Source organism: Rattus norvegicus, chromosome 4, assembly GCF_036323735.1.
Source record: "Rattus norvegicus strain BN/NHsdMcwi chromosome 4, GRCr8, whole genome shotgun sequence".
Taxonomy (NCBI): domain Eukaryota; kingdom Metazoa; phylum Chordata; class Mammalia; order Rodentia; family Muridae; genus Rattus; species Rattus norvegicus.
The window spans coordinates 53252652-53273795 of NC_086022.1; the positions used below are offsets into that span (position 1 = coordinate 53252652).

Here is a 21144-nt window from a genome sequence, read left to right on the forward strand (position 1 = left end):
ATTTTACTCTTAGAAAGGTATGTGTGAGGAGGTTCCTACAGAATGAGGCAATCTGACAACAACGCCTCAAACTCAAAACAATTCTAGGGAAGGAAGGAGGGTGATCAGGGCCTGTACAAACACTGGCTCAGATCAGAGCTAGCCAGAAGCCTAAGCCATGTCTCAAAGAAAGACAAACACAGATTACAGGGTCCCCACCCTAAATGTACACTTCCTCTCTGTCCTGATCTCCTCTGCCCTGCGTCTTGATCTGTGACTTGGGAGGGAAAGCCATAGGCGTGTGTGTTTGTCAGTCTCTCTTGGTGTTTCCCTTTGCTGAGATAAGAGCACAAAGCTATGAAAGGATGAAAGGTGTTGCTTAGTTGGCTTGCACACTGATGCTCAGGGTGTCATGGAGACTGGAGCCTTCCCAGGAGCCCCAGGACTCAGCCTCCCTCTCCCCCAGAGCACAGTTCCTTCCATGTTCTGACCACAGCTCTCTTTATTCCATTTCACCCTAAGGCCCCCTCCCCTCGAAAAGGAATCCCTGGACCACCACGCCATCTTTCCCTCTTTCCAAACTCCTACGTAATTCTATCACATGGGACCTGTTACCTACTTTAACCATGGCAGATCCATCTAGTGAATCCTAGATGATAGGACTTCCTTAAAAATACTTAAGAGCCAATTTTTGATAGCCAGAGATGGAATTGAAAGGTAGAATTTATCACCTACAGCGACATTTTTGAAGATATAAGTAAATAATCCTAACTGGAATAGGAATAAACAATTTAAAAAAAGCACGTGGACTTCAGCATGTACATTCTCTCATATAAGTGGTCTAGAAGGGGAAATAAGCTACGTGCATCCACCCATGTAAATAATGGAGAGTCTAGTTCAGAAACGGTAGGTCATATTTTACTAAATATTGTCAATGCTATTCTTTATTTTTGACATTTTGAAATAAGGGCTAAATAGGTTTTATATATACACCCATAAAATGAAGGGGAAGCTGACAAGTGAAAATGAAGGCTGACACATGCATCCTGCACTGGGAAAACAAATGACCCAAACGTCACTGCCGCTGGTGACACTGTTTTCCAAGAGAGTGAGCGATTCAGGGAAAAGTCCGTAACAAAATCGAATTCAATGTTCTCTCAATTTACCTGGGGATGGTTTGCATGTCTAAATAAATGCTGCTACTTATTAAGATAAGAAAGATATCCTGCATTTGACAAGTATCTTAGAGCCAATTATAAGCAAACTTTAACAAAGCTGTTAAAAACTGAAACATCACGCAGGATCAAATAGAAATCCTCACTGGGTTTTGCCGTGTTTCCAGCACATCTTCCTCTGCCTCTTAGTAACCGGGAATCACAGAGGAAGAAAACGCTGCCACCATTTTTTTCTCTCTCTTTTTTGGTGAAACCTTTACTAGGGTGTATAACGGTCCCTACTGAGAAAACCATTGACTTACATCAACTTAAGGAGGTAGCGAAGGGGATAAGCTAAGTAAGGAAGAAAAAAATGGTAAAATTTATAATAAATGTATACAAAAATGTATACCCTACTGGGCAGGGTATCAAATGCCTTTAACCCCAGCCCTTAAGAGGCAAAGACAGATGGAAATCTGTGACCTCAAGGCCAATCTAGGCTATATAGGGAGTTCCAGGTCAGCCAGAGCTATATACAGAGACCCTGTCTCAAGAAAGAAAAATCCAAAATATAAACAAAGAATAAAAATATATAAGATAAATACAAATGACCCAAGAGTGTTGTCCGGCTTCATAGTAGAAAGAAGTTGTTCGTGATAAGGCACAATCCATTGAGTCATTTCAATTTATAGAATCATGCCTAAGTGTTTGGAAACCTCATTGACGGCTATGGAACCGGAAAAATAAACCTTGTGAGACTATTTTCTTCAGATGCAGGTGTTTTGACAACTGTTTCAAGCTGGTATGTGTCTCTCCTGATAGGGCAAACACCTACACTACATCTAATTCTGTGTGTATACACATGTATGGGCACACACACACATACACACACACACACACACACACACACACACACACACACACACACACACGGAAAGTAAGTGCCTATTTTTGGAGACACTAGGTACATCAGACAAAGATCCCAGAGGTTCCTGAGCTTGAACTAACCTGAAAGTCCCCTGCTCACACCCCAAGGACTATTTTTTAGAGTACTAGAAAGCATCATGAAAACTTTCAAGGGAGAGAACTAACCAACAATCCTACCTAGCTATGACACTTAGAAACCACGACAGCCACCATGGTGCCATAATCCTAAGAGTGCAGTAGTAACACACAGACTTGGTGGTAACTAACTGTTCTCGAATTGGATTTAAGACTCTGTCTACAAGAGGAAAACAAACCATGGCTAATACTAGTACATTACAGAAAACAACAACCCATCAAAATGCAGTGTTGTGGGGCCTAGTCCCAATGGACATATCCTACAGAATGCTCCCACAGCTAAGGTTCAGGGAAATTTTGAGAAGAAGGGGTGGAAAGATTATAAGAATCAAAGGATCAGGAAGTTTGCTATAAGACTGTGTCTCCTGGTAATCTCAGAAGCTTCACCCATAAACTCTCACCAACATGAATGGATCAACATGTGTTAAACAAAGACCTCAATGATAGACATGCCAAAGTAGATGGGGGAAAGTTCATGAGGTCTCATCCCTATACAAGCAACTACAGTCAACTAAGGAATGCTGACAGAACTATCTTCTTCATAGAAGAACACATTAATTGATTATCCAGTACCAAATAGTCATCCCTGATCCCTGAAACCATAAACATATTTTATATATATATGTATATATATACATATATGTATATATATGCAAATGTAATAACAATTAATGGAAAAGAAGAATATGAATGTAAAAGAGACCAAAGAAGGGTCATGGAGGGAGTACAGTTAAAGAGGAAATGATATAATTATATTACAGTCTCAAAAACGAAAGAAAAACAATCCTTGCCATTTTCCTCAACAATGAGGATCTAGCTACAATAGTTAGGTCTCTAAACATGGAAGGGAGGAGGGAAGGAACAATGCTAACCATATCATCATCCTGTCTCATAATGCAGAACTAGTATCACATGACCAACTATAGCTGCAAGAGAAGCTAAAACAGTGATTATATTCCTTGGGACTTGAAACACTGTATCAAGAAAGGAGGAGATTAATTTTAAAACAAAAAGATAACATTGACATTTCCTGTCAGGCATTAGAAGAATGAATAAATATATGCTCAAACAGGAAAAAAGATAACATTGTCAGCAGAAAAAGAATGCGCATCATGTTATTGTGGTAAGGAAAAGAAATGAAGTATATTATTAAAATTATAAAACATTGTAATTAAGATAACAGGTCAAGTCTAACAAACATCTAAAATTAAAATTGCTTCAATCCTTTTAGACATGGCAGTCACTTCTTTCTCACACTTAAGTCTTAGCTGGGTGATGTCATTCCCCTACAAAGTTGGCAGAGACCCAAGTTCCTTCTACGTTTAAATCTCTTCTGGTTTCTGTTGCTACAATGAACAAAAGCAAGCTGGAAAGGAAAGGGTTTATTTGGCTTACACTTCCACATCATAGTCCATCATTGAAGAAAGTTAAGACAGGAACTCAAACAGGGCCGGAACCTGGAGGCAGCAGCTAATTCAGACACCACAGAGGAGTGTTACTTACTGGTTTATTCCCCTTGGCTTGCTGAGACTGCTTTCTTATAGAACCAGCATCCCTGTGGTAGGCCCACTCATGATGGTCTGAACCCATTCCCATTAATCACTAATTAAAACAATGACTATGGCTGGATCTTATGGAGGCATTTTCTCATCTGAGATTCCTTCCTCCATCATGACTCTCTAGCTTGTGTCAAGTTGACATAAAACTAGCCAATTCAAGAACACTAAAAAGGAAAAGGAAAAGGCAAAGAAAAAGAAAAAGAAAAAAAACCCACTCACCAATTTGTCTAAATAGCCATTCAAACTCCTGTTACACTAAGACTGACATAGCAGCTAGCGGGAAGAGGAGATACCAAGTAGGAAATGTCATTCCGATTCAGGGAACATTGCTATACACAAATCATTCTCATTAATATCCCATAAACTTCTGTAGTCATCGTCCTCATCATCATTGTTGTTACAATCTCCTCCTCCTCCACTTCCTCCTTACTTCTCCTTGTCCTCCTCATTCTCCTCTTCTCTCTTCCCTCCTGCTCCTCCTCTCTTCTCCTTCCTGGTTTGAAGAATAGGAAGGAACATGGGATCCTGACAAACTCCAAGTCGGTGGGTGGTTGACACATCTTTGGGATGATAACCTTTCTTAAGAGAAATCTCAATAGTCTCTAATCCAGAAGTTCTCAACCTGTGGGTCACAACCCCTGGGGGGGGGCTCATATCAGATTTTTACATTATAATTCATAACAGGAGCAAAATTCCAGTAATGAAGTCGCAACAAAACAGATTTATGGTTGAGGCCACTACACATGAGGAACTGTGTTGAAGGGTCACAGCATTCGGAAGGTTGAGAACCACTACTCTAACCTATCTTCTGCATTCTGTCAAAGCCAAAATACTGCCTTTGTGATTTCTCATTGATACACTCATGGTCTCAAGGCTCTGTTTTCATATGGGAAAAATAAGGCCAGTTTGTGTTCCCTACGCTGTGTTTTCAATTCATATCTTCTACAGAAAGCTATGTTCAGCCTCATTGCACTGAAGGGAAGGAACGAGAAGATGGAAAACACAGTCCTTGGTCAAACTGCCATATACCCAACTAAAATTATAGTGCTTATAAGAAGGGACTAACCATATTAGAAGTCCACTAGAAAAACCAAAATTGTAAGCAAGATCCTAAAAGGAAAAGGGGAAAAGCAGATATTTGTATTTAGTAGGCTAAATCCTCACCCTCACCCCTCTGCAGGAAAGAATGGAAACAAGATTGTACAGATTTTTGAAGAGTTTTCTAGAACTGACAAACATGGGCTGGGCATATGACGTCTGCAAAGTGCTTCCCTTGCAGACAAGAAGACCTGAGGTTAGTGTTTCCAGAACCCACATCAGAAAGCCAGGGGCAGGAGCACACATCTATAATCCTAGCATTGGACAAGTGGAGATAGGAGAATCCATGAGGCTTGCTAGCCAGCCAAATCACTGAGCTCCAGGCCAAGGCGAGCCCCCATCCCAACAAACAAATGGGATGGCTTCTAAGGAACAACATCCAAGGTTGATCTGACCTCAACGCACATATGTAAACTCATGAAGACAGGAACACACACACACACACCAGAGAGAGAGGTGGGAAGAGAGGCAGGGAAGGACAGGGGGAGAATTACTTGGGAATTACAAGGGAGGGAAGTATTAAAATGGAAGGAGTGAGGCAGGTGAGTGTTTTCTATTTTAAGTTCTACAAAGCTCAGATTTCTAACTGTATTTATTTTAATACATTTAAGGTTTTAGCAGAGATAATAGCACAACGCTGTCCCACTACTCATGGAATTTATAAACTTAAATAATGTTTAATAGACACTCCTTCACATTCTATATCTCTTGACTCCTGGTCTACTTAAATGAAACTCGCTCATTCCTACTCACTAGAGAGGGGTAACTTCCATTTCTTGTCCATGGCGCACACCCTTACTTCCAGCCCCAAATTATTCCACAGGGCGTCACTGTCTATTCTCACGGTAGATCAGTTGAGAGTCTGATGAAATCATGTCATTTCCTTTGTCCCAGTCAAAAACCTTCCAAGAGCTCACCATGGCACTTAAATCCCTATCATTTGCTACAGCCACATATTCCTCTAGTTGTCCAGGATCTCTCTGCAGCTCTGCACAGGGAAAGCATGCTTATTCCACCAGAAAACATTCTGTACTTGCTGTTAGTACAATCTTAGTTACTCTCTGCCTTCTCCCATCTCTAAGTAGCTCAATTCTTCACTTTATTCAAATCCTTTTCGGCAGCTACTTGCTCTCCCATGAGGCTCCTCCTGACCATCCCACCTGCCATGGTAACCTCTCACGTCACTATCTTGTTAATACACATGCACATGGATGGGTGTCAACTCCTCTATTACCTGTACTGGATTGTCAGCTATGGAGGACCTCGTTTTTCTACATCTATATGGCAGGATCCAAAATTACGTTTACCACAGAATAGCTATTTAAATAATGCCTTTATATGTTTCTATTAAAATCAAAGTGCCTTTGGGAGGTGGGTCTAGCTCTTCGGATAAAGCCCCTGCCACAAAAGATAAGGACTGTAGTTCAGATCCCATCAACCCACATAAATGGCAACAAAAGATGTCAGCCACCTGTAATCACAGTGCTTGAAAGTGGAGTCTGGAGATCCAAGTGACAAGCTGGGTAATTAGACTAGCTGTATGACTGAGACCAGGCTTAAGAGAGAGACCCTGCCTTAATATGTAACACGAAAAAGCAACTGAGGAAGACCCTAACATCGACCTCTGGCCTTCGAACACGCACACATGCAGGCAGTTGAATTATTTTTTCCTAAATATAACCTTATAAATTTTAAAAAGAAACTGTTTAAAGCTCTGCTCCATGACAAGTACTAAAGTTCTATAATTTCCAGAAACCATTTCATATAACCTTCACAGCACCCTACCGAACTAAGGTATATTATAACCTTGTTTTACTCAGGTTAGTCTATAGTTGAATGTTTGCATAACCTCTAACCTGTATTTGCCGTTTAAATTCACAACTGGAAGGAAAACCGCGAAACTTAATGACTTCAGACTAACATCAAAGATTTGCTCTCGCCAGAATACTCGATGATCTTCGTTTTGATGAGCTTGAAATCTATGCTGTTAGTTTTTAATTCACTATTATAGAACAAAACACAAAATATACATATGTAAGTATACACATTAATATTTATATAGCCCCCCCCAACCAAAGAATCCTTTACGAAGCCAACACTTAGCCGTTTGGTGTCAGTGCTACCATCTAAAACCTCAAGGTGTTGGTCACCTAACATAAGAAAGTAGAATCGGTATGCCAAACGCACCATTTAGGAATAGCAGCATATGAAAGTCCGGGCTACTTATAAAGACTAAATTAAGCTGCTTGGGTCAACATTAGTAGAGTCATCTTCACAGCCATAAATCCAGTTAATATTTCCAATCCCTAACTCACCTGATTTCTTTATAGCATCTGGCTCTCTCCTCAGTTTCCTCTGTCAAACAGATCTTCCATTTCTGTGACAGAGAGCATCTTGATTTTCTTCTTCTACATCCAGGTATTCTTTTTTCAATTTCCCTTGTCATGGCTGCCATCTAGTCTATTCTAAATCCCCCAAAACATTAAGGCCAGTCATTAAAATCTTGTCCTTCCTAGGCTACCTTTCCTCGTGCTATCTCACTCCAATGCCCTATTATCAATTACCAAACACATGACAAATCTTTGTTACTTCCCTACCCAAATCTCTTCCTTAAACGATAAAATTTGACTTCTTCATTCTGTTGTTTCTGTTGTGGTGGTTTGGTTTTCTGTGACAATGTTTCTCTGTGTAGTCCTGGCTGTGCTGGATTTTTCTCTGTAGCCCAGGCTGGCCTCAACCTTAGAGCTCCCCCTGCCTCTGTCTCCTGAGCACTGGGATTAAAGGCCTGCACCACCACAGCTGGGACTTCTTGATATCTACTTATCTGAAGAACCATAGATGCGATAGTTCCCCAATTGGGCATCAGCTTCTTATAAAAACTATTTTCATATCCAGTATTTCTTCTCTCTTTAATAAGTTGTGGATATTAAAAGCTAAGGAAAACACAGAATCAAATTCGAAGCCTGGGATTCTAAGACTTGATAATAGAAGTTTATGGAAATTCTGGTGTGAAACACTTGAGACATGTAACTTTAACTTCATATAATTACCTAAATATTCGAAACTATCTGTGATTTTGTGAGTATAAGAGATAAAAAATGACCTTAATTTTTTTTAAAAAATAGATTTGTCTTTTTAGAAAGAAATGCAAAATTCTTTGAGATTATGAAACATTAACCTCCTTTCCCACATAGACTTCCTCCGTCTAAAACCTCCCATCTACCATTCACTCTTTTCAATACGTGGGGTTTTTAACTGTTGTTACAAACGTACATACATGCATACATACATACATACATACATACATACATACATACATACACACACACATACATTATAAATACTTTTTCATTGATACAATCTGCTCAGTCTATATAAAGTTATAAGTATATATGTTTTCAGAGGTGGCCATTGGGTGTTGGATAACCAATTGGCCTGCTCGTCCCTGCAGAAGACATTTTTTCCCCACTCTTCTGAGCATGCTTCTAGTTTTTGTGTAAAGTTGAGGCTCCATGGGATTTCACTCTCCAGGTTAGCACAGTTAACGTTATTGTACTCGTTTGGCTCCTGTTTAGGCAAGCACGTTGGTAAGACTCTATGGGTGTAGCTCCTGGCATCCGTAGAAGACACAGTCTCACAGCAAACTCCTTGTACCTCTGGCTCTTAAGAGTTTTAAAACTGAAAAACTCCTCACACAAAAGCTGTAAAGGGAGCCTGGACTTAGTGAGGCCACAGATAAGAGAGTAAGAATGAGCTTGCATCTCAACCCCCCTCCTCCTTCCCAGTCCAGAACACACACAATCCTCCTGATCAAGAGAACAAGGGCTGATAGATAACATTGTAGGTTATGGCTGCCCTCTTAAATTTAGAATTCCTTCAGAAGATATTTAGCATTTTCTAAACCTTTTTAACTGGAGCAGTACTTTTAGCTTTAGATTTTTTATTTTTTTTTTTTTTACTTTTTTGCAGAGAGCTAAATCAGGATTTGTGTCTTTAAATAAAATTTGGAATCTGTTTCTCTAAAATTGAAGTAGTAAGAATATAGGTTTTGGGGTAGCAGAATGCCTTTTTAGCTACCTTCTGTATAAATAATTCCAAGTTGATGAAAGCTCAATCTCTGTCTCTGTCTGTCTGTCCCTCTGTCTCTGTCTCTGTCTCTCTGTCTCTCTCTGTCTCTGTTTCTCTCTCCCCCCCCCATCTCTGTCTCTCTCTGTCTCTCTCTGTCTCTCTCTCTTCTCTCTCTCTCTCTCTCTCAGAGTGTGTGTGTGTGTGTGTGTGTGTGTGTGTGTGTGTGTGTGTGTGTGTTTAAGGACACTATTTTGGAGGATAGACTACTGATAAAAGTTATAATCCAAATTCAAAGTAATGTTTGCTAACTTCATAATCTCAAACCAAAACTAGAGATGTAGCCAAGCATGGGGGCTTGCACTAGCAATCCAATCCCTAGAATGGCGCAAACAGGCAGATCCCTGGGGCTCACTGGCTAACCAGCCCAATGCACTCACAAGTCTCAAGCCAGTAAAAGACTGTGTCTTAAAAAAACAACGTGTAAGTCACTTGAAGAATGACAGCCAATGCTAACTTCTGGCTTAGCTCCACATACACAGGCACACGTGTATACACACCAGCACACGAAGACACACACAAACCCACACATATGTGCATGCACTCATGAACTGTACACACTCAAAAATTATGTATAGCAACCTTGTGGCGACGTGACTCAGGAGATAAATTACTCGCTGTGCAAACATAAGAACCTGAGTTCACACTCCCAAGTCCCACAGGAAAAGCTAATTGTTCTGGCAGGTGTCTCTCACTCCAGTAACCCAAGGGACATAGGTGTCCATCAGGGGAACAAAGATGGCAGAGACAGGGACAGGCAGATTCACAGGACTCACCATCCAATCAGTCTAGATAAACAGAAGAGTCCACGGTTCAGTGAAGAAAGCCTATCTCAAAAAGCAGGATGAAGAGCAAGGCCACGCCATGGTCAAGTTTAAATACTAATATATTAGTGTGACTTAAAACTATCTATATCCAATAATATTATTGGCTCAGTTGATCACATTCTTTGACAGCATAACATTAAACTTCTATTACAAAAGAGAAAATAAATGATCCCTTCAGCCTTTGTAATACTCAGTTTATCCTTCTGACTATGTAGTTCAAGGAAAAAGAAAACCCTGAAATAAGCTTAAATATTTAAATTTAAAATAAGCTTTTGTAATGTAACATTTAGACCGATGCCAGACTATACAGAGGGTCTGCTGTGGTGTGAATGTGAAGTATACTTCGTTCATGTGTTTGAACACATGGTCCCCCAGCTGGTGGAGAGAGAGCATCACTAGGGGTAGGCTTTGAGGTTTTATCATCTAGCCCCACTTCCTGTCCGATGTCTGTTTCAGGGCTGTCGACTTGCTGTGACCAGCAATCTCATGCTCCTTACTGCTATGCCTTCTCCCCCATATATTTCTTAAGTTGCAGGCAAAGATAAGCTTTTCCTTAAGCTTACCTTACTTAGGTCAGCTATTTCGACACATCAATGAACAAAGCATCTACCAAGGCAATAAAGTCATAACTCTGTTCTCATTATAGTATCACAAAGCAGAAGAAGAATCACGCTCTCCTATCTCACCTTCCTTCGGGTCCTGCTTTAAAAAAATGAACAACTACGAGAAACCAGAACAGAAACTGTGGAATGGAATAGATCATTGACTTTCATGAACCATTAGACTCTACAAAGTTAACAGGTATATAAAGAATGGGCATAAACAAACATAAAAAGATCTTGCTCATCTAAAGGGCACTTTGATGTACAAACCAGATCTCTGTGGCTGGGGAATGACCCACAATGGAAACTGTAAGTTGGTCGATATAGAACAATGAGAACAAAGGCTGAGGTAAAAAAAAAAAAAAAAGATTCAGGGTTAACAAGGAACACCAGTGCACACCTATGAAGACTTGTAATTAGGCACTGTATAACCAAACTAGACTGGAAACCTAGGGCTGGGCTCCAGTCCAGGGACAGCAGGCAGGTTGTCCTCTCCTCTCCTCACCAAGTACTTTCCTTCTTTCATATACTATTGCCTCCTTTCATATCCTATTGCTTCTAATGCAGCTAACTGTAACAGTTGCAACTCATTTTATGAAAGGGTGGCTTCCAACAAGAAAGTCCTGCCTTGGAACCACTTCGGATCACCACACAAACAAGGGGCTTACTATGATTCACCAGAATCTACAGCTACATCTTGGAGGCTGTGATTAGGTTGATTGCTATGATAACAGAGACAACAGAGAAAGGACAATGGTTAGAACCTAGGACAGCTGCAAGGCTGCACGAGCTGCGGGTGAGAACACTGACCAAGCTGCTAACCCTTGGCAGACAGTTGAGCTCAACAGCTAACAAAGCTAGAGTCAGAGATGGACGGAGGTAGAGAGATGACTGTACCCACTGGGCAGGCAGAGAAACAGCACTGCCATCTGGCTAGTGGGACTAGGGGACATGTGTATAGCAGGTGGTCTTTCCAATGGCTAGACTGATGACGGTCCAAGGAATTAACCAATCTCAAGAGATATGGCACTAAAAATGGAGTTCAAGGGCATTTTTTTTCCTCTTGGATACCTCTCCTTCTCCAGATTCTTTTACTTCTCTTGAGTTCTCCTTTTTCTCTCAACTGTTCTCTTTTCTATAAATCTTAATCAAGCTTACTTCTGCTTTGCACACAGCCATAAGAGTCCAGACCTTTAACTTTAACTCTGGAGAGATGGCTCAGTGCTTCATGTACTGGCTACTCTTCCAGAGGACCGGGTTCAATCCCCAGCACAAGGCAGCTGACAACAATCTGTAATTGCAGTCCCAGGGGATCCAGTGCCCTCTTCCGCCTATGACAAAATTCCCAAACTGAGAAATTGAAAATCAAATAAAGTCCATCTGATAGTGTACAACTTTAACCCTCCCCACTGGGCACTGGGCTGGAAAGGCAGGCCAGTCTCTGTGAGTTCAAGGCCAGCTGGAGTGTCCCTGAGCAGCCAAGGCTATATAGTGAGACTCTGCCAGAAGAGGAGGAGGAAGATGAAGAGGGGGAGGGGAGGAAAAAAAGAGGAGGAAGAAGGGGAGGAGGAAGAGGAAGCAGGGAAGTTAGAAGGGAAGGAAGAAGAGGAAGAAGGGAGGAGGAAGGGGTAAGGGGAGGTTGGGGAAGAGGAGGACTATGACTGCTACAGTGAAGACAACAAAAAAGAGGGCAAGAGAGAGAAGACCAAGAGAGTGATCAAGTCAACTATGCTAACATACTTCGAAATTCTACAAATGAGCAATCTCATGAAAATGGACAATTACCCTACTTGAATCTGGATCTGACAAAAATCTAGAATGGGCTCTGGATTTGAATAACATAATGAATAATTCTTCCAAATCCATACAGTAGAGCATGTGCACCCCAACATCACTTGAGAGCACACGCAGTGAAAGGTTTCCCACTTCTCATCACTGCTCTCCCAAATCTACCGCGATGACAGATCTTTCTCTTAAGAACTCAAGTTTAAAAACCAAAAAAAATAAATAAATAAATAAATAAATAAAAGTATACCAGAGTCGATAAAAATCAAATCCACGCGGGTAAAAATTACCTTGAAATTGCAGATTTGCTCATAGAGAAATCGAGGAATCTGACATGACCAGCGAAACCAAAGCCATCAATAACACCCATGCATTAGAAAGGAAACTGTCTTAGCATTCAGTATAAACCTCTGATGCTTTATCTTATTGCTGTAATAAAACGAATTCTTTTCATTTAAAACTAATTTTATTTAAAAGAAAAGGTGCTCTGTTTAAAGAATAAATCCTAAAATTTTAACCAGCAACATAGGCACTGGTAAAACACAGAACGCACTCCCGGGGAAGCCTCAGAAAGCAGGTTAGTAACCAATTCTGGGCTCTCTAACCAAAACAGGGAAATGGAAGGTGGAAGAGGAGCAGTGACTGCACAGGAGAAAGGCACCCCCATCAGCACCACTTTCCTGCCAGACAGAAACCCAGAAAGATCAATATTAAAGGAATCAACTGTGCGCCGTCAATATGTACAATCAATGACTAGTTAGAGCATGAAAAATTAAAGAGCTCTCCGTTTCTCCATAGTTAGATAAATAAATTATGGAGGATTTCATAGGCTACAATAAAGAAAAACAAAGTATAAAATGCTCAAAATTCCCCGTAATTATGGATACAAGGGCTCTGTAAAAGCAAAGCACCAAAAGACTTCAACAACCAAAGGGCTGAAGAAATAAACAGGCTTAACACCTAGGAGACTGAATTTTGTACAAGCATTGTTCTCAAACAGGCTTTATTAGACTGACCGTTTAAGAGGATGGCACTTCAAATGGAAAATACACAAGTAATTGACACTGTGCTAAATACGCCACACCCAGCATATCATCCAGTCACAGGAACAGATGAAGTAGCCAGGGCCCACTGAGATGAAATTTGTTAATGAAGCGAAGAATGCTGAAAGAAAAGAACTTTTGACACAGAAGAAGTAAAAACACTATCAGAAATTAACATATATAGTAGCCATGAATCAAAATTATATGATACACTGAACGGAAAGAAAGTAGGTTAATGCATTAGACTAATTAACATGGAAAGAGAAATATATTCATTTTGACGTTAACCCTTTTAAAATGTGCTCAGAATACTAGCTAATGTCAAACTCACGTGGTAAGAACTGAATAACTGGTTGACAAACAGCTAGCATGATTAACCACTCTTTAAGAGTTGAGTAATCAAAGTAGGGCTTAATTCAAATTAGGCCTGTAACAACTGCACAGCTGTTTTGGGGGGGAAAAAAAAGTAAAATCAATTTTGGTCGGCCTTGTATTTCAGTGGGGTAACTGAGAAAGGAGCTATGAAGGAAAATATCAACGAAAGCCTCCCTCAAAACCAACTGAAAAGCTGGTGATAGGAACATCCAACTCAGAAATGCCATCCCCAGTGACTTCAAAAGTAGCAGGCCAAACCAAGCTCTCAACAGTAAAAGGAAACATGGGGGAAGGGTATTAGACCTCAGAAGCTGGAGTCAGCCTCACAACCAATCAGAGAGGACCACATTAAACTTCTCAGCAAAATGATTGACAAAAATATCTTTTAAATCATTCAGGACCTTTGCCCCAGTCACATTTCTTGTGTAAAAATTCATCACCGACTTCGAGGTTGCATAATGGAAACATATTCAAACCATGAAGTTTATAAAGCTTTGTGGTAACATTTCTATCAGCCAAGTGGACCACTGGGATGCTTTTCTGCTTGTCACTCCTGTTGCTGCTGCTGTTGTTGTTGTTGTTGCTGTTGTTGTTTCTCCCCCCACCCCTGCTGGGAATTGAACTGCAAGCCTTGCACATGCTATGTCAGTCCCCATGATGCTTTTCAGCCTGAGCTTTTTGCAAATGCAAATCAGTTCTCAACCAACTGATTGACACGAATAATAAGAAAAATAGGGGCTTGGAGCAATGTACATCTGTTTCTGAAGTTTGGATGCCATAGGAAGACATTAATTCCCTCTTACATCTTTCTTTAAATGGTTCTAATGGTTCTATTTAATAAGAGTTACTTGAGAGTGTCTTCTATGATATACGGTTTTGAGGAGAGAAGACAAATTTTTGTTTTTATTTTATTTTTGAGATTCTAATATAATTACACTATTTCTCACCTTCCTTTCCTCCCTCGAAACCCTCCCATATACACAGCAGCCCTGTTCTTCAAATTCATGACCTCTTTTATACTAATTGTTATTGCATGACTATATCTATAATGTATACGTATATATGCTCCTAAGTATAACCAGATCAGTCTGTATAATGTTACTTGTATGTATGTATGTTTCCAGAGCAACCATTTGGTTCAGGTCATTCTGGTGAGACTTTATGTGGCACATGTCTTTACCTGGTGGGTGCAGCTTCTGTTGATACTGGGAGACACAATCTCACAGAAAACTCCCTGAGTCTCTGGCTCTTAAGATTTCCTGCCCCTCTTACACAGTGTTCTCTAAGTCCTAGGTGCCAAAGTGTTTTGTACATGTAGCCATTGGGACTAGGCCCGCAGCCCTGCATTTTGATTGGCTGTGGTTTTTCTGTAGTGGTCTCCCTGTGTTGCAAAGAGGAGATCCCTTGACGAGGAGTGATGGCTACGCGTATCTGTGGGTACAAGGACAAATGTTAGCATAGGGTCATTCTCGTTTAGTAAACCAGTGGCAGCAGATCCCCCCGCCCCGTAACCATGACGACACTACCACTGAGTACTTCGCTGGGTTCCCAATACCAGGTTTCATATCCCTCTTGCTAAGCTCGCCTTAAGTCCAGTTAGAGAACTGTTGGTTACCTCCAAGGTGTGCACGCCACTACTGCAACATTAGGGATAGCATGCCACCCCAGTTGTTTGATGAGGGTTGCCGGTGTCATAGCTGACTGCATCTATGTTCTGAGAAAACTACATGCCTGGCCGAAATGCACTACACTCTTTTCTGTGCAAGAATTTTGTGCGATTGACTCTTCTTTCAAGGAATTGTTCGGTCTCGCTCCTCGGTGTCACTTGGAAAGGAAAATAACAGTCACGCTTACTTCCTGCCCCTCAGTTCCCAGAGTTTATGTTATGTTGTTGCTAGTGATCTGTCTATGGTTCTAGAACGAATTAGGACTTTTTAAAAGCCTAAAATATTGTGCTGATTTCCCATTGTACAAACTCAAAGAATTCCATACTATTTCGATATCCTTATTGTTGGCGTTACCTTCTACTTAACTACACAACACCCACTTAATCACACATGGTATGCCTATTGATTACAAATACTTTCACCTTGCCTAGGTAAAAATAAGCCATTTATGCCCCTGCATCACTCTTTAGAAGAGTAGATCTCAACCTTGGCTGCACACTGAATTCACCTGGGAAACCTAAAGATACCTTCCCAACCTGAGACTAATTTAATTAGTCTGAAGTATCACCTGAATAATAGGATTTAAAAAAAAAGCTCTCTGGGTGATTATAATAAGCAGCCAAAGATGAGAATTACAGATTTTCCTTGAGGAGAAAATATATAAATCTTTAAGTAACCAAAATATAGTGGCTATAAGAAAAAATAATGATTTTGAACAACTCTTCCATTTGATATGAGTCTTTCTTCTGAACAATATTTCACCTGTGCTATCAATGTGCCTACAATTCGCAATCATGAAGTCTTTCACTTATGATTACATATCATGAGAGTACATGCCTTCATATTGTCCAGTTGGGGAAAAAGTCTCAATTAAGTTGAAATTTATATAAAAGATGTACAAGAACTCTAGCGGTTTGCCCCAAAGTGTGATTATTTTTTTTCCTTTCAAAACTTCCATATTTCACAACTTGGGAGTCATCTTCCTCAACTTTTAAATTTCATTTTTACTTATTTGTTTATGTGGGAGGGAGATATACATAAGCGTGTGCGCACACATGCCAGGGTGTATGGGTAGAGATCCAAAGACAGTGGCAAGAGTTCCCTCTCTCCTTCCCCCAGGCGGGTCCCAGGAATTGAACTTGGGTTGTCAGGCTTAATGAGAGGTGACTTTGCCTACTGAGCTACCCAAAGGTTCCAGCCTTTGGGAAGACTTCAATGACCGTATAGCTTTTCTTTGTTTGTTTTTCGAGAGTACAAATAAATGGAGCTCTCAAAACAAAATGGACAAAAAGGAAGAACAAGAAACAGAAGAGGTAAGATTCAGTCAGGATACTTTATTCCACTGCACAAGCAGTCTCATATCAAAAGTTATGATTTCCCCTTTGAAAGAAAGGAACTCCAATATTGCTTAACCCATTTGAGTTCTCATTAGCACAACTAATTCCACCAAATTACGTGTTGTTGCTGCTGCTGTTGCTGCTGCTGCTGCTGCTGCTGCTGCTGCTGCTGCTGCTGCTGCTGCTGCTGCGGCAGTGCCAGGGCACCCTGTGGAGGGGTGGATGAATCATATAAAGCAATAAGCATTTTTCCCTGAGATACCATGTTAAGTCCGGCCTGAGGTTCTTCTTTAATATGCGGTTTCCGACTGGATTCCCCAGAGGACTAGGTGTTCCCTGTTACCGAACACAGCCAACACTGTGACCTACTCCTTTGGTATTTGTCCCACACTGTACTGAAGCCCAGAAAACACAGAGGATAAATGATGCTGATGTGTGCTCTTTCAGAACAGCACCAGGTCTGCTGAAACTACAGGCAAAGGGGCAAAACAGATTGTGGGGGGCTCACGGCTGCTTTCCGGTCCCTCCGGTTGGATAATGGCATAGAAAAGGTTTCTTTGAAGTCATTGCTTCTGTGTCAAGAGAGAGACTTCCATTCTTCAGAAGGACCCTTACGGGTCTCAAAATATGTTTAAGGGTAAATGTTCCACAGAAAACTGGAAGTTAGGTACTTTCCTGTTATATTCTCTTTCCTCCACTCTAGAGCTCACCAATTCTTTGAGGCATAAACGAAACCGGGGACTTGCACGTATTTACTAGATTGTATATACCACGCACTACCTATGCTAAGTAAGTGTACGCTATACTTAAACACAGCATCCGGCCACAACTGTAATTTAAGCCCCGAGAGGAAGGCAACACATCACCCAGGCAAAATGGTGCCAAACAAAAGAAAAATGCCCTCTCAGGACTTGCAAACCTGTCATTCATCTCTAACAAGGCTGACTTTCCTGAGCCCGGGGGATCATAAAAGTCATCAGACGATTAAAAGTAAATAAATAAGACAGAAAAGTCAACTGTTTCCAAAAGGAGATAAAAGTGACCTTTTTTTTTTTCATAGGTTGAGTACGCCTATCAAAGAGCCTGGAACTAAAAGTGCTTCAGATTTGGGATTTGGGAAAATTTGCATATATATTACATCGTATCTCGGGGATGGAACTGGAGCATAAATACAAAATATATTCATGTTTTCTGCTCACCTTCTACACATAGCCCAAGAGTAATTGCTGTTACATAGTTACAAACTATGACCTTTCAAATAACACTGGATATGAAAGGATCCACTTGTAGACATTTTAAAAGTTTTAAGATTTTTTTTTTTTTTAGGCTCCTGGATGATCAGACCAGAAATGTCTTCCTCAAAGTATGAAATTCAAATCCAAGAAAGGCAAATGTCTACTGTGTGTTACCTCATCCAACACTGTATTCCCACAACACAGTCTTGCAAATCGGTTTTACCTAAGAAATTTCTGCAGCTTCAAAGCATTATCTGTATACATTTCTCAAACATAGAATACCAAGGATCATGCAAAACAATGGGAAATGATTGTATGAAGAGGTTTATGTCATAAAGTGCTCTGTGTACCAGCTTAGTGGCAACGCAAATAAAGAAGTATGAGTACGGACACGTGACTCTTGCAGAAAGTCATTAGGTAAACATCCATCCTATATTCCATTTGCTTTTATGTGTAGTTTGAACAAGAGCGGGACTTTTTCTCAACATGTCACAGTCAATAATATCGACCAAAATAACAGAAACATGAGGAAGTACAAACCTCCGGGTCCAGTTTAATCCAGAACGTCTTAGAATTGTGATCATTGTAAATAGTTATGAATATAACCTTAGAATTGTATCTATGAGTAGACCTCTGCTCTAGGTTGAACAAGGTGTTTGTCACAGTGTCCCCAACCACGAAGGGCCTCCTTTGTTACTTTTCCCTCTAGGTTCTCGATGTCTTCTAAAAGGCTGAAGAGCAACATATATAATTTGCTTCGTTTTTTAAAATGCGTTTTTCTAGCTATCACACTGATCCCTCCTCCAGCTGTCTAGAACTACCCGAGCGTTGTGATCATTGTTAGCTCTATGTTGGTGTAAATATGATGTAAATAGGAAGCAATGAGCACGGTGAGGTACCAAGCAGTGCTTTCTGCTGAAGCCATTTTGTGATATCTCTTACTGTGCGCATGCGTCACGCTTGCAACCCTTCCTACGTCCGGTAAGGCGGCGCGACCACCTGCTACCCTGCTCTGCCACAAAAACCCACCCAGGATGTTCAATAAATGTATCAATAGTCCCTGCAGGTCTCACATGCATCAACTGCCCTCCCTCTGGGTTGAAGTGTGCTAGTCAAAAACCACAGGTATACATATTTTCACTGAACCGAGTTTAATACTATTTAACGTCTGTCTTCAAATAGTAAGTGGACGCAACCTCTTACTTGGTTCCACAGGCCACTCTTGCCACATGGAAAAAGGAAGAAAACAAAACAAAACAAAAAAGCTAAACAAACCCTCTCGGTTCAGCTCTGGTTCCTAAAAGCCAAACAGCCCAGCAGTGAAAGCCTTTGCCTACAAGCCTGACTTACGGCCTCCAGCTCAAGGTTCCTATCTCTGTGGTTAAATTTCTTCAGCTACAGGATGAGGACCCTTTCAGACCTTAATTTCTGGTCCTCGAAATTCTAAAGTTGAGAGAGGTGAGGAAGCAGTTATAAATTGTTTTGCTGCCTGTCTTGACCTGTTGGGGCTACAGTAGAGCAAAAGGTATATAATGGATTAGTGATTCTGCAATTATCATGTTACTTCTTTTTATAAAACCCAACTGTATAATTCAAGACTTAAAGTAAGTTTTGGCATTAATTGTTGGCTTGTGCATCAAATTCACCTGAACACAGTTAAATTCCCTTTTAATTTTTCCTAGGAGGAACTCTGACTGCCAAGAATTGTTCCAGTTCCCTTCAGCAAGAAGCATGTCTTAAGAGAGAAAAAAAAAAGTGGAGGGATCTTCTGAGTAAGATAAATGCTTAGGCTGTTTGTTATAGGGCCTCCCCCATTAAAATATAAATCACTAAAGTTCATCTGATTGTGCTTGGAGCGCTCAGGATTTAAAAATGAAAAACTTCTAAGCACTGCAAATAATGTTGCAGAGACCTTGGGCGGTGCTTTTCTCCTCTCCTGAAGTGGGGTTTGTTTTAGTAATGTCTGAGTAACATTACGTCAACAGTTTCCTCAGTAGTGCTGTGAGTACACCTGCTTGCCAATTGAAATAATTTCTAGAAAAACAAACATTCTATTTAACCAGGAAGAGCTGGGAGAGCTACATTATTTGCACAACCAAGGGTGAGTCCCCCTCCTTAACCAACTGCAACAAGTACGCTCAGTAGAAATGAGCCAGTAGCCAATGACAAAGGAGCCCAAAGGGAACAATTCCAAACGCAAATAGCCTGTTGGTTTTTACCAGATAATTTTTACATATTAAGGTCTTGAAATATCAGCTAAAACGTAATGTCAAAGGTGAAACCAGACGCTGGATGAAGCTCATATACTTCGTACAGACTCCTACCACAACACAAGCAGAAAACGCACACTCGGTTTAAGAATGACGACTGAGGTCGGCATCTTCTGAACGGTCAGGGTTGGGACAGACTAAACACAAGCGCACAGAAGGATGGATGGCCCTGTGTGGCAGTGGAGCTGCAGGCTCACCATGCACCCGGAGGTGCTCACCCTTCACCTGAAGGGTGGCAGCCTTAGCCATGCCAAGTGGCTCTTACTGGGTACTGTTACTCTGGCCTACTTCTGATAGCAAGAGGAGATTGCCTAGAGCTAGTTAGGTTTCTATTGGCCCAATGTCCCATGAAGTAGAAGGTTGGGCTACCTGAAGGGCTTCTATGATTAGCCTTCAGTAGTAAAGCAGTGGCCCCAAAGCACTCAGGAGAATGATAGTTCCAGAAGAGCTGCTCGTTGGGTTCTGATTTTGTGAAGTTGGAAGGACCACTTAAGATCTATCCTCTTGGAAAATTTTAAGCCTGTAATACAGTATCATTGAGCTCAGGCGACCTCATAGTTGTCCACCTATCTCTAATGAGTTGCATTTAGTAGCTGTGCACTGCTTTTAACATGTAAGAATTATGTTTTTTTTTGTTTTTGTTTTTTTTTTTAGCGATTATTGAACAAATATGGATAGGAGGGTTTGGGTAGGAGGCACGTGAGAAACTGCTTCCTCTCGTCTACAGTTTTATTTTCAAAGTCAATTCAAAAGGTTGCCACATTTCTAAATGAGGTCTCACATGCAGAAGTTACTATATCAGGACAGTGATGGAGGACTGTATGCGTATGTATGCTTTGGGCAAGCCCCAACCGTGCCACAAGCGGAGGGGACTGTTACAGATTTCTTCAGAGCATTTCGGGTTCAGTATTCCACTAAAAGGTTTCCCAGACAGTTTCCATTTTACACATTTATCCAATTAAGGTGATTTAAGTTGTTCCTTTTGTGTATGGTACAGAACATCAGACTTCTGGGGTCCTGTTTTAA

The 21144-nt window shown here is 40.8% G+C and overlaps 1 protein-coding gene and 1 long non-coding RNA gene across 12 annotated transcripts in view; one reads left to right on the forward strand and one right to left on the reverse strand.

The window, feature by feature from the left end:
* The window catches only part of Cadps2 (calcium dependent secretion activator 2), a 529199-nt gene that overhangs the window by 506598 nt on the left and 1457 nt on the right, over nucleotides 1-21144 (reverse strand). The gene's annotated exons all lie outside the window — the stretch shown is intronic.
* On the forward strand, nucleotides 17736-19682 carry LOC108350675 (uncharacterized). Its single transcript, XR_005503485.2, has 3 exons — nucleotides 17736-18973; nucleotides 19064-19306; nucleotides 19531-19682. It is a non-coding gene; the product is annotated as an uncharacterized LOC108350675 (long non-coding RNA).